This window comes from Carcharodon carcharias (genome assembly GCF_017639515.1).
Source record: "Carcharodon carcharias isolate sCarCar2 chromosome 37 unlocalized genomic scaffold, sCarCar2.pri SUPER_37_unloc_14, whole genome shotgun sequence".
Lineage (NCBI taxonomy): Eukaryota > Metazoa > Chordata > Chondrichthyes > Lamniformes > Lamnidae > Carcharodon > Carcharodon carcharias.
Window position 1 is genome coordinate 61,605 of NW_024470763.1, and position 11,951 is coordinate 73,555.

The window sequence follows — 11,951 nt, forward strand, 5'->3', positions numbered from 1 at the left end:
CTGAGGGAGCGCTGCACTGTCAGAGAGTCAGTACTGAGGGAGTGCCGCACTGTCAGAGGGTCAGTACTGAGGGAGCGCTGCACTGTCAGAGGGTCATGACTGAGGGAGTGCTGCACTGTCGGAGGGTCAGTACTGAGGGAGTGCCGCACTGTCAGAGTGTCAGTCCTGAGGGAGTGCCGCACTGTCGGAGGGTCAGTGCTGAGGGAGTGCCGCACTGTCAGAGTGTCAGTGCTGAGGGAGTGCTGCACTGTCGGAGGGTCAGTACTGAGGGAGTGCTGCACTGTCAGAGGGTCAGTACTGAGGGAGTGCTGCACTGTCAGAGAGTCAGTACTGAGGGAGTGCTGCACTGTCAGAGGGTCAGTACTGAGGGAGTGCTGCACTGTCAGAGGGTCAGTACTGAGGGAGTGCCGCACTGTCAGAGGGTCAGTACTGAGGGATTGCTGCACTGTCGGAGGGTCAGTGCTGAGGTAGTGCTGAAACGTCGGAGGGTCAGTACTGAGGGAGCACCGCACTGTCGGAGGGTCAGTGCTGAGGGAGCGCCGCACTGTCGGAGGGTCAGTGCTGAGGTAGTGCTGAAAAGTCGGAGGGTCAGTACTGAGGGAGTGCTGCACTGTCAGAGGGTCAGTGCTGAGGGAGCGCCGCACTGTCGGAGGGTCAGTGCTGAGGGAGTGCTGCACTGTCAGAGGGTCAGTACTGAGGGAGTGCTGCACTGTCAGAGGGTCAGTACTGAGGGAGTGCTTCACTGTCAGAGGGTCAGTACTGAGGGAGTGCTACACTGTCAGAAGGTCAGTACTGAGGGAGTGCTGCACTGTCAGAGGGTCAGTACTGAGGGAGTGCTGCACTGTCAGAGGGTCAGTACGAGGGAGTGCTGCACTGTCAGAGGGTCAGTACTGAGGGAGTGCTGCACTGTCAGAGGGTCAGTACTGAGGGAGTGCTGCACTGTCAGAGGGTCAGTACGAGGGAGGGCTACACTGTCAGAAGGTCAGTAATGAGGGAGTGCTGCACTGTCGGAGGGTCAGTACTGAGGGAGTGCTACACTGTCCGAGGGTCAGTACTGAGGGAGCGCCGCACTGTCCGAGGGTCAGTACTGAGGGAGTGCTGCACTGTCAGAGGGTCAGTACTGAGGGAGCGCTGCACTGTCAGAGGGTCAGTACTGAGGGAGTGCTGCACTGTCAGAGGGTCAGTACTGAGGGAGTGCCGCACTGTCGGAGGGTCAGTAGTGAGGGAGTGCTGCACTGTCAGAGGGTCAGTAGTGAGGGAGTGCTGCACTGTCAGAGGGTCAGTACTGAGGGAGTGCCTCACTGTCGGAGGGTCAGTACTGAGGGAGTGCTGCACTGTCAGTGGGTCAATACTGAGGTAGTGCTGAAAAATCGGAGCGTCAGTACTGAGGGAGTGCCGCACTGTCGGAGGGTCAGTACTGAGGGAGTGCTACACTGTCCGAGGGTCAGTACTGAGGGAGTGCTGCACTGTCAGAGGGTCAGTACTGAGGGAGTGCTGCACTGTCAGAGGGTCAGTACTGAGGGAGTGCTGCACTGTCAGAGGGTCAGTACTGAGGGAGTGCTGCACTGTCAGAGGGTCAGTACTGAGGGAGTGCCGCACTGTCGGAGGGTCAGTGCTGAGGGAGTGCTGCACTGTCAGAGGGTCAGTAGTGAGGGAGTGCTGCACTGTCAGAGGGTCAGTACTGAGGGAGTGCTGCACTGTCAGAGGGTCAGTACTGAGGGAGTGCCGCACTGTCGGAGGGTCAGTACTGAGGGAGTGCCGCACTGTCGGAGGGTCAGTACTGAGGGAAGTGCCGCACTGTCGGAGGGTCAGTGCTGAGGGAGCGCCGCACTGTCGGAGGGTCAGTGCTGAGGGAGCGCCGCACTGTCGGAGGGTCAATGCTCAGGGAGCGCCGCACTGTCGGAGGGTCAGTGCTGAGGGAGTGCTGCACTGTCAGAGGGTCAGTACTGAGGGAGTGCTGCACTGTCGGAGGGTCAGTACTGAGGGAGTGCTGCACTGTCAGAGGGTCAGTACGAGGGAGTGCTACACTGTCAGAAGGTATGTACTGAGGGAGTGCTGCACTGTCAGAGGGTCAGTACTGAGGGAGTGCTGCACTGTCAGAGGGTCAGTACTGAGGGAGTGCTGCACTGTCAGAGGGTCAGTACTGAGGGAGCGCTGCACTGACAGAGGGTCAGTGCTGAGGGAGTGCTGCACTGTCGGAGGGTCAGTACTGAGGGAGTGCTGCACTGTCAGAGGGTCAGTGCTGAGGGAGTGCTGCACTGTTGCAGTGTCAGTACTGAGGGAGAGCCGCACTGTCGGAGGGTCAGTACTGAGGGAGCGCTGCACTGACAGAGGGTCAGTGCTGAGGGAGTGCTGCACTGTCGGAGGGTCAGTACTGAGGGAGTGCCGCACTGTCGGAGGGTCAGTACTGAGGGAGTGCTGCACTGTCAGAGGGTCAGTGCTGAGGGAGTGCTGCACTGTCGGAGGGTCAGTACTGAGGGAGCGCTGCACTGTCAGAGAGTCAGTACTGAGGGAGTGCCGCACTGTCAGAGGGTCAGTACTGAGGGAGCGCTGCACTGTCAGAGGGTCATGACTGAGGGAGTGCTGCACTGTCGGAGGGTCAGTACTGAGGGAGTGCCGCACTGTCAGAGTGTCAGTCCTGAGGGAGTGCCGCACTGTCGGAGGGTCAGTGCTGAGGGAGTGCCGCACTGTCAGAGTGTCAGTGCTGAGGGAGTGCTGCACTGTCGGAGGGTCAGTACTGAGGGAGTGCTGCACTGTCAGAGGGTCAGTACTGAGGGAGTGCTGCACTGTCAGAGAGTCCGTACTGAGGGAGTGCTGCACTGTCAGAGGGTCAGTACTGAGGGAGTGCTGCACTGTCAGAGGGTCAGTACTGAGGGAGTGCCGCACTGTCAGAGGGTCAGTACTGAGGGATTGCTGCACTGTCGGAGGGTCAGTGCTGAGGTAGTGCTGAAACGTCGGAGGGTCAGTACTGAGGGAGCACCGCACTGTCGGAGGGTCAGTGCTGAGGGAGCGCCGCACTGTCGGAGGGTCAGTGCTGAGGTAGTGCTGAAAAGTCGGAGGGTCAGTACTGAGGGAGTGCTGCACTGTCAGAGGGTCAGTGCTGAGGGAGCGCCGCACTGTCGGAGGGTCAGTGCTGAGGGAGTGCTGCACTGTCAGAGGGTCAGTACTGAGGGAGTGCTGCACTGTCAGAGGGTCAGTACTGAGGGAGTGCTTCACTGTCAGAGGGTCAGTACTGAGGGAGTGCTACACTGTCAGAAGGTCAGTACTGAGGGAGTGCTGCACTGTCAGAGGGTCAGTACTGAGGGAGTGCTGCACTGTCAGAGGGTCAGTACGAGGGAGTGCTGCACTGTCAGAGGGTCAGTACTGAGGGAGTGCTGCACTGTCAGAGGGTCAGTACTGAGGGAGTGCTGCACTGTCAGAGGGTCAGTACGAGGGAGGGCTACACTGTCAGAAGGTCAGTAATGAGGGAGTGCTGCACTGTCGGAGGGTCAGTACTGAGGGAGTGCTACACTGTCCGAGGGTCAGTACTGAGGGAGCGCCGCACTGTCCGAGGGTCAGTACTGAGGGAGTGCTGCACTGTCAGAGGGTCAGTACTGAGGGAGCGCTGCACTGTCAGAGGGTCAGTACTGAGGGAGTGCTGCACTGTCAGAGGGTCAGTACTGAGGGAGTGCCGCACTGTCGGAGGGTCAGTAGTGAGGGAGTGCTGCACTGTCAGAGGGTCAGTACTGAGGGAGTGCTGCACTGTCAGAGGGTCAGTACTGAGGGAGTGCCGCACTGTCGGAGGGTCAGTACTGAGGGAGTGCTGCACTGTCAGTGGGTCAATACTGAGGTAGTGCTGAAAAATCGGAGCGTCAGTACTGAGGGAGTGCCGCACTGTCGGAGGGTCAGTACTGAGGGAGTGCCGCACTGTCGGAGGGTCAGTACTGAGGGAAGTGCCGCAATGTCGGAGGGTCAGTGCTGAGGGAGCGCCGCACTGTCGGAGGGTCAGTGCTGAGGGAGCGCCGCACTGTCGGAGGGTCAGTGCTGAGGGAGTGCTGCACTGTCAGAGGGTCAGTACTGAGGGAGTGCTGCACTGTCAGAGGGTCAGTACTGAGGGAGTGCTGCACTGTCAGAGGGTCAGTACTGAGGGAGCGCTGCACTGACAGAGGGTCAGTGCTGAGGGAGTGCTGCACTGTTGGAGGGTCAGTACTGAGGGAGTGCTGCACTGTCAGAGGGTCAGTACTGAGGGAGTGCTGCACTGTTGCAGTGTCAGTACTGAGGGAGCGCCGCACTGTCGGAGGGTCAGTGCTGAGGGAGTGCTGCACTGTCAGAGGGTCAGTGCTGAGGGAGTGCTGCACTGTCGGAGGGTCAGTGCTGAGGGAGTGCTGCACTGTCAGAGAGTCAGTACTGAGGGAGTGCCGCACTGTCAGAGGGTCAGTACTGAGGGAGCGCTGCACTGTCAGAGGGTCATGACTGAGGGAGTGCTGCACTGTCGGAGGGTCAGTACTGAGGGACTGCCGCACTGTCAGAGTGTCAGTCCTGAGGGAGTGCCGCACTGTCGGAGGGTCAGTGCTGAGGGAGTGCCGCACTGTCAGAGTGTCAGTGCTGAGGGAGTGCTGCACTGTCGGAGGGTCAGTACTGAGGGAGTGCTGCACTGTCAGAGGGTCAGTACTGAGGGAGTGCTGCACTGTCAGAGAGTCCGTACTGAGGGAGTGCTGCACTGTCAGAGGGTCAGTACTGAGGGAGTGCTGCACTGTCAGAGGATCAGTACTGAGGGAGTGCCGCACTGTCAGAGGGTCAGTACTGAGGGATTGCTGCACTGTCGGAGGGTCAGTACTGAAGGAGTGCTGAACTGTCGGAGGGTCAGTGCTGAGGGAGCGCTGCACTGTCGGAGGGTCAGTACTGAGGGAACGCTGCACTGTCGGAGGGTCAGTACTGAGGGAGTGCTGCACTGTTAGAGGGTCAGTGCTGAAGGAGTGCTGCACTGTCAGAGGGTCAGTACTGAGGGAGTGTCGCACTGTCGGAGGGTCAGTAATGAGGGAGTGCTGCACTGTCAGAGAGTCGGTACTGAGGGAGCGCCGCACTGTCGGAGGGTCAGTGCTGAGGGAGTGCTGCACTGTCAGAGAGTCGGTACTGAGGGAGTGCTGAAAAGTCGGAGGGTCAGTACTGAGGGAGTGCCGCACTGTCAGAGGGTCAGTGCTGAGGGAGCGCTGCACTGTTGGAGGGTCAGTGCTGAGGGAGTGCTGCACTGTCGGAGGGTCAGTACTGAGGGAGTGACGCACTGTCGGAGGGTCAGTGCTGAGGGAGCGCCGCACTGTCGGAGGGTCAGTGCTGAGGTAGTGCTGAAAAGTCGGAGGGTCAGTACTGAGGGAGCACCGCACTGTCGGTGGGTCAGTGCTGAGGGAGCGCCGCACTGTCGGAGGGTCAGTGCTGAGGTAGTGCTGAAAAGTCGGAGGGTCAGTACTGAGGGAGTGCTGCACTGTCAGAGGGTCAGTGCTGAGGGAGCGCCGCACTGTCGGAGGGTCAGTGCTGAGGGAGTGCTGCACTGTCAGAGGGTCAGTACTGAGGGAGTGCTGCACTGTCAGAGGGTCAGTACTGAGGGAGTGCTTCACTGTCAGAGGGTCAGTACTGAGGGAGTGCTGCACTTTCAGAGGGTCAGTACTGAGGGAGTGCTGCACTGTCAGAGGGTCAGTACTGAGGGAGCGCTGCACTGTCAGAGGGTCAGTACTGAGGGAGTGCTGCACTGTCAGAGGGTCAGTACTGAGGGAGTGCCGCACTGTCGGAGGGTCAGTAGTGAGGGAGTGCTGCACTGTCAGAGGGTCAGTAGTGAGGGAGTGCTGCACTGTCAGAGGGTCAGTACTGAGGGAGTGCTGCACTGTCGGAGGGTCAGTACTGAGGGAGTGCCGCACTGTCAGTGGGTCAATACTGAGGTAGTGCTGAAAAATCGGAGGGTCAGTACTGAGGGAGTGCCGCACTGTCGGAGGGTCAGTAATGAGGGAGTGCCGCACTGTCGGAGGGTCAGTGCTGAGGGAGCGCCGCACTGTCGGAGGGTCAGTGCTGAGGGAGCGCCGCACTGTCGGAGGGTCAATGTTCAGGGAGCGCCGCACTGTCGGAGGGTCAGTGCTGAGGGAGTGCTGCACTGTCAGAGGGTCAGTACTGAGGGAGTGCTGCACTGTCGGGGGGTCAGTACGAGGGAGGGCTACACTGTCAGAGGGTCAGTGCTGAGGGAGTGCTGCACTGTCAGAAGGTATGTACTGAGGGAGTGCTGCACTGTCGGGGGGTCAGTACGAGGGAGGGCTACACTGTCAGAGGGTCAGTGCTGAGGGAGTGCTGCACTGTCAGAGGGTCAGTGCTGAGGGAGTGCTGCACTGTCAGAGGGTCAGTGCTGAGGGAGTGCTGCACTGTCAGAAGGTATGTACTGAGGGAGTGCTGCACTGTCGGGGGGTCAGTACGAGGGAGGGCTACACTGTCAGAGGGTCAGTGCTGAGGGAGTGCTGCACTGTCAGAGGGTCAGTGCTGAGGGAGAGCTTTAAAGAGGAGTTTCCCCCAATAATCTCACTGCTATTTTACCACATCAACAATGATCTTCTCTCGTTTTGATCTGGTCATCAAAATGACACATTAAATCTGCTTCTCTCTCCAGAAATGCGGAGTATTTCCAACATTTTGGCCATTAGCAGTTACTGGGATCTTGCTGTGCTGAAATTGGCTGCTTCATTTCCTACATCATAATAGTGACTATACTTCAAAAGTACTTCACGTGCTGGAAAGTGCTTTGAGGTGTCCTGAGGTTGTGGAAGTTACCATCGAAAGGTAATGCGGACACCCACCCAGCGCATTCCTGCTTGATCGAGATAGCTGGGCTGGGGAATCTGCACTGGATCCCTGTGGATTCCCTGTGCTGGATCCAGCCAGGGTGAGAAGTTCCAGGGAGAAACGCAACCCCAGACTTGGGAGAAAGGAGCCTGAGCCTGAGAATACCAACCCCCCCACTCCAAACCTACCGCTCCCTCCATCACAATCACCCTCTCATCTCACAGACAACAAGACTTTTGTCATCCACTGAAATTTCTGCTCTTCATCCTTTCAAGTCCTCAACACTCTCCTCACCCCCCTCCTCAACACTCTCCTCAACCCCTCCTCAACACTCTCCTCACCCCCCTCCTCAACACTCTCCTCACCCCCTCCTCAACACTCTCCTCAACCCCTCCTCAACACTCTCCTCACCCCCCTCCTCAACACTCTCCTCACCCCCCTCCTCAACACTCTCCTCACCCCCCTCCTCAACACTCTCCTCACCCCCGTCCTCAACACTCTCCTCACCCCCCTCCTCAACACTCTCCTCAACCCCTCCTCAACACTCTCCTCACCCCCCTCCTCAACACTCTCCTCACCCCCTCCTCAACACTCTCCTCACCCCCCTCCTCAACACTCTCCTCACCCCGCTCCTCAACACTCTCCTCACCCCCCTCCTCAAAACTCTCCTCACCCCCATCCTCAACACTCTCCTCACCCCCCTCCTCAACACTCTCCTCACCCCCCTCCTCAACACTCTCCTCACCCCCCTCCTCAACACTCTCTACACCCCGCTCCTCAACACTCTCCTCACACCGCTCAACACTCTCCTCACCCCCCTCCTCAACACTCCCCTCACCCCGCTCCTCAACACTCTCCTCACACCGCTCAACACTCTCCTCACCCCGCTCCTCAACACTCTCCTCACACCGCTCAACACTCTCCTCACCCCCCTCCTCAACACTCCCCTCACCCCGCTCCTCAACACTGTCCTCACCCCCCTCCTCAACACTCTCCACACCCCCCTCCTCAACACTCTCCTCACCCCCCTCCTCAACACTCTCCTCACCCCCCTCCTCAACACTCTCCTCACCCCCCTCCTCAACACTCTCCTCACCCCCCTCCTCAACACTCTCCTCACCCCCCTCCTCAACACCCTGCTCACCCCCCTCCTCAACACTCTCCTCACCCCGCTCCTCAACACTCTCCTCACCCCCCTCCTCAACACTCTCCTCACCCCCCTCCTCAAAACTCTCCTCACCCCCCTCCTCAACACTCTCCTCACCCCGCTCCTCAACACTCTCCTCACCCCCCTCCTCAACACTCTCCTCACCCCCCTCCTCAACACTCTCCTCACCCCGCTCAACACTCTCCTCACCCCCCTCCTCAACACTCTCCTCACCCCCCTACTCAACACTCTCCTCACCCCCCTCAACACTCTCCTCACCCCGCTCATCAACACTCTCCTCAACCCCCTCCTCAACACTCTCCTCAACCCCCTCCTCAACACTCTCCTCAACCCCCTCCTCAACACTCTCCTCACCCCGCTCCTCAACACTCTCCTCACCCCGCTCCTCAACACTCTCCTCACCCCCCTCCTCAACACTCTCCTCACCCCGCTCCTCAACACTCTCCTCACCCCCCTCCTCAACACTCTCCTCACCCCCCTCCTCAACACTCTCCTCACCCCCCTCCTCAACACTCTCCTCACCCCCCTCCTCAACACTCTCCTCACCCCCCTCCTCAACACTCTCCTCACCCCCCCCTCAACACTCTCCTCACCCCGCTCCTCAACACTCTCCTCACCCCGCTCCTCAACACTCTCCTCACCCCCCTCAACACTCTCCTCACCCCCCTCCTCAACACTCTCCTCACCCCCCTCCTCAACACTCTCCTCACCCCGCTCAACACTCTCCTCACCCCGCTCCTCAACACTCTCCTCACCCCCCTCCTCAACACTCTCCTCACCCCCCTCCTCAACACTCTCCTCACCCCCCTCCTCAACACTCTCCTCACCCCGCTCCTCAACACTCTCCTCACCCCCCCTCCTCAACACTCTCCTCACCCCCCTCCTCAACACTCTCCTCACCCCCCTCCTCAACACTCTCCTCACCCCCCTCCTCAACACTCTCCTCACCCCCCTCCTAAACACTCTCCTCACCCCCCTCCTCAACACTGTCCTCACCCCCTCCTCAACACTCTCCTCACCCCCCTCCTCAACACTGTCCTCACCCCCTCCTCAACACTCTCCTCACCCCCCTCCTCAAAACTCTCCTCACCCCCCTCCTCAACACTGTCCTCACCCCCCTCCTCAACACTCTCCTCACCCCGCTCCTCAACACTCTCCTCACCCCCTCCTCAACACTCTCCTCACCCCCCTCCTCAACACTCTCCTCACCCCCCTCCTCAACACTCTCCTCACCCCCCTCCTCAACACTCTCCTCACCCCCCTCCTCAACACTCTCCTCACCCCCGTCCTCAACACTCTCCTCACCCCCCTCCTCAACACTCTCCTCACCCCCTCCTCAACACTCTCCTCACCCCCCTCCTCAACACTCTCCTCACCCCCCTCCTCAACACTCTCCTCACCCCCCTCCTCAACACTCTCCTCACCCCCCTCAACACTCTCCTCACCCCCCTTCTCAACACTCTCCTCACCCCCCTCCTCAACACTCTCCTCACCCCCCTCCTCAACACTCTCCGCACCCCCCGCAACACTCTCCTCACCCCCCTCCTCAACACTCTCCTCACCCCCCTCATCAACACTCTCCTCACCCCCCTCATCAACACTCTCCTCACCCCCCTCCTCAACACTCTCCTCACCCCCCTCCTCAACACTCTCCTCACCCCCCTCAACACTCTCCTCACCCCCCTCCTCAACACTCTCCTCACCCCCCTCCTCAACACTCTCCTCACCCCCCTCAACACTCTCCTCACCCCGCTCCTCAACACTCTCCTCACCCCCTCCTCAACACTCTCCTCACCCCCCTCCTCAACACTCTCCTCACCCCCCTCCTCAACACTCTCCTCACCCCGCTCCTCAACACTCTCCTCACCCCCCTCCTCAACACTCTCCTCACCCCCCTCCTCAACACTCTCCTCACCCCCCTCCTCAACACTCTCCTCACCCCCCTCCTCAACACTCTCCTCACCCCCCTCCTCAACACTCTCCTCACCCCCCTCCTCAACACTCTCCTAACCCCCGCTCAACACTATCCTCACCCCCCTCAACACTGTCCTCACCCCCTCAACACTCTCCTCACCCCCCTCAACACTCTCCTCACCCCCTCCTCAACACTCTCCTCACCCCGCTCCTCAACACTCTCCTCACCCCCCTCCTCAACACGCTCCTCACCCCCCTCCTCAACACTCTCCTCACACCGCTCCTCAACACTCTCCTCACCCCCCTCCTCAACACTCTCCTCACCCCCCTCCTCAACACTCTCCTCACCCCCCTCCTCAACACTCTCCTCACCCCCCTCAACACTCTCCTCACACCGCTCCTCAACACTCTCCTCACCCCCCTCCTCAACACTCTCCTCACCCCCTCCTCAACACTCTCCTCACCCCGCTCCTCAACACTCTCCTCACCCCCCTCCTCAACACTCTCCTCACCCCCCTCCTCAACACTCTCCTCACCCCCCTCCTCAACACTCTCCTCACCCCCGTCCTCAACACTCTCCTCACCCCCCTCCTCAACACTCTCCTCACCCCCTCCTCAACACTCTCCTCACCCCCCTCCTCAACACTCTCCTCACCCCCCTCCTCAACACTCTCCTCACCCCCCTCCTCAACACTCTCCTCACCCCCCTCCTCAACACTCTCCTAACCCCGCTCAACACTATCCTCACCCCCCTCAACACTGTCCTCACCCCCTCAACACTCTCCTCACCCCCCTCAACACTCTCCTCACCCCCCTCCTCAACACTCTCCTCACCCCGCTCCTCAACACTCTCCTCACCCCCCTCCTCAACACTCTCCTCTCCCCCCTCAACACTCTCCTCACCCCCCTCCTCAACACTCTCCTCACCCCCCTCCTCAACACTCTCCTCACCCCCCTCCTCAACACTCTCCTCACCCCCTCCTCAACACTCTCCTCACCCCCCTCCTCAACACTCTCCTCACCCCGCTCCTCAACACTCTCCTCACCCCCCTCCTCAACACTCTCCTCACCCCCCTCCTCAACACTCTCCTCACCCCCTCCTCAACACTCTCCTCAACCCGCTCCTCAACACTCTCCTCACCCCCCTCCTCAACACTCTCCTCACCCCCTCCTCAACACTCTCCTCACCCCACTCCTCAACACTCTCCTCACCCCGCTCCTCAACACTCTCCTCACCCCCCTCCTCAACACTCTCCTCACCCCGCTCCTCAACACTCTCCTCACCCCCCTCCTCAACACTCTCCTCACCCCCTCCTCAACACTCTCCTCACCCCCCTCCTCAACACTCTCCTCACCCCCTCCTCAACACTCTCCTCACCCCCCTCCTCAACACTCTCCTCACCCCCCTCAACACTCTCCTCACCCCCTCCTCAACACTCTCCTCACCCCCCTCCTCAACACTCTCCTCACCCCGCTCCTCAACACTCTCCTCACCCCGCTCCTCAACACTCTCCTCACCCCCCTCCTCAACACTCTCCTCACCCCCCTCCTCAACACTCTCCTCACCCCCCTCCTCAACACTCTCCTCACCCCCCTCCTCAACACTCTCCTCACCCCCTCCTCAACACTCTCCTCACCCCGCTCCTCAACACTCTCCTCACCCCCCTCCTCAACACTCTCCTCACCCCCCTCCTCAACACTCTCCTCACCCCGCTCAACACTCTCCTCACCCCCCTCCTCAACACTCTCCTCACCCCCCTCCTCAACACTCTCCTCACCCCCCTCCTCAACACTCTCCTCACCCCGCTCCTCAACACTCTCCTCACCCCCCTCCTCAACACTCTCCTCACCCCCTCCTCAACACTCTCCTCACCCCCCTCCTCAACACTCTCCTCACCCCCCTCCTCAACACTCTCCTCACCCCCCTCCTCAACACTCTCCTCACCCCCTCCTCAACACTCTCCTCACCCCCTCCTCAACACTCTCCTCACCCCCTCCTCAACACTCTCCTCACCCCGCTCCTCAACACTCTCCTCACCCCCCTCCTCAACACTCTCCTCACCCCCTCCTCAAC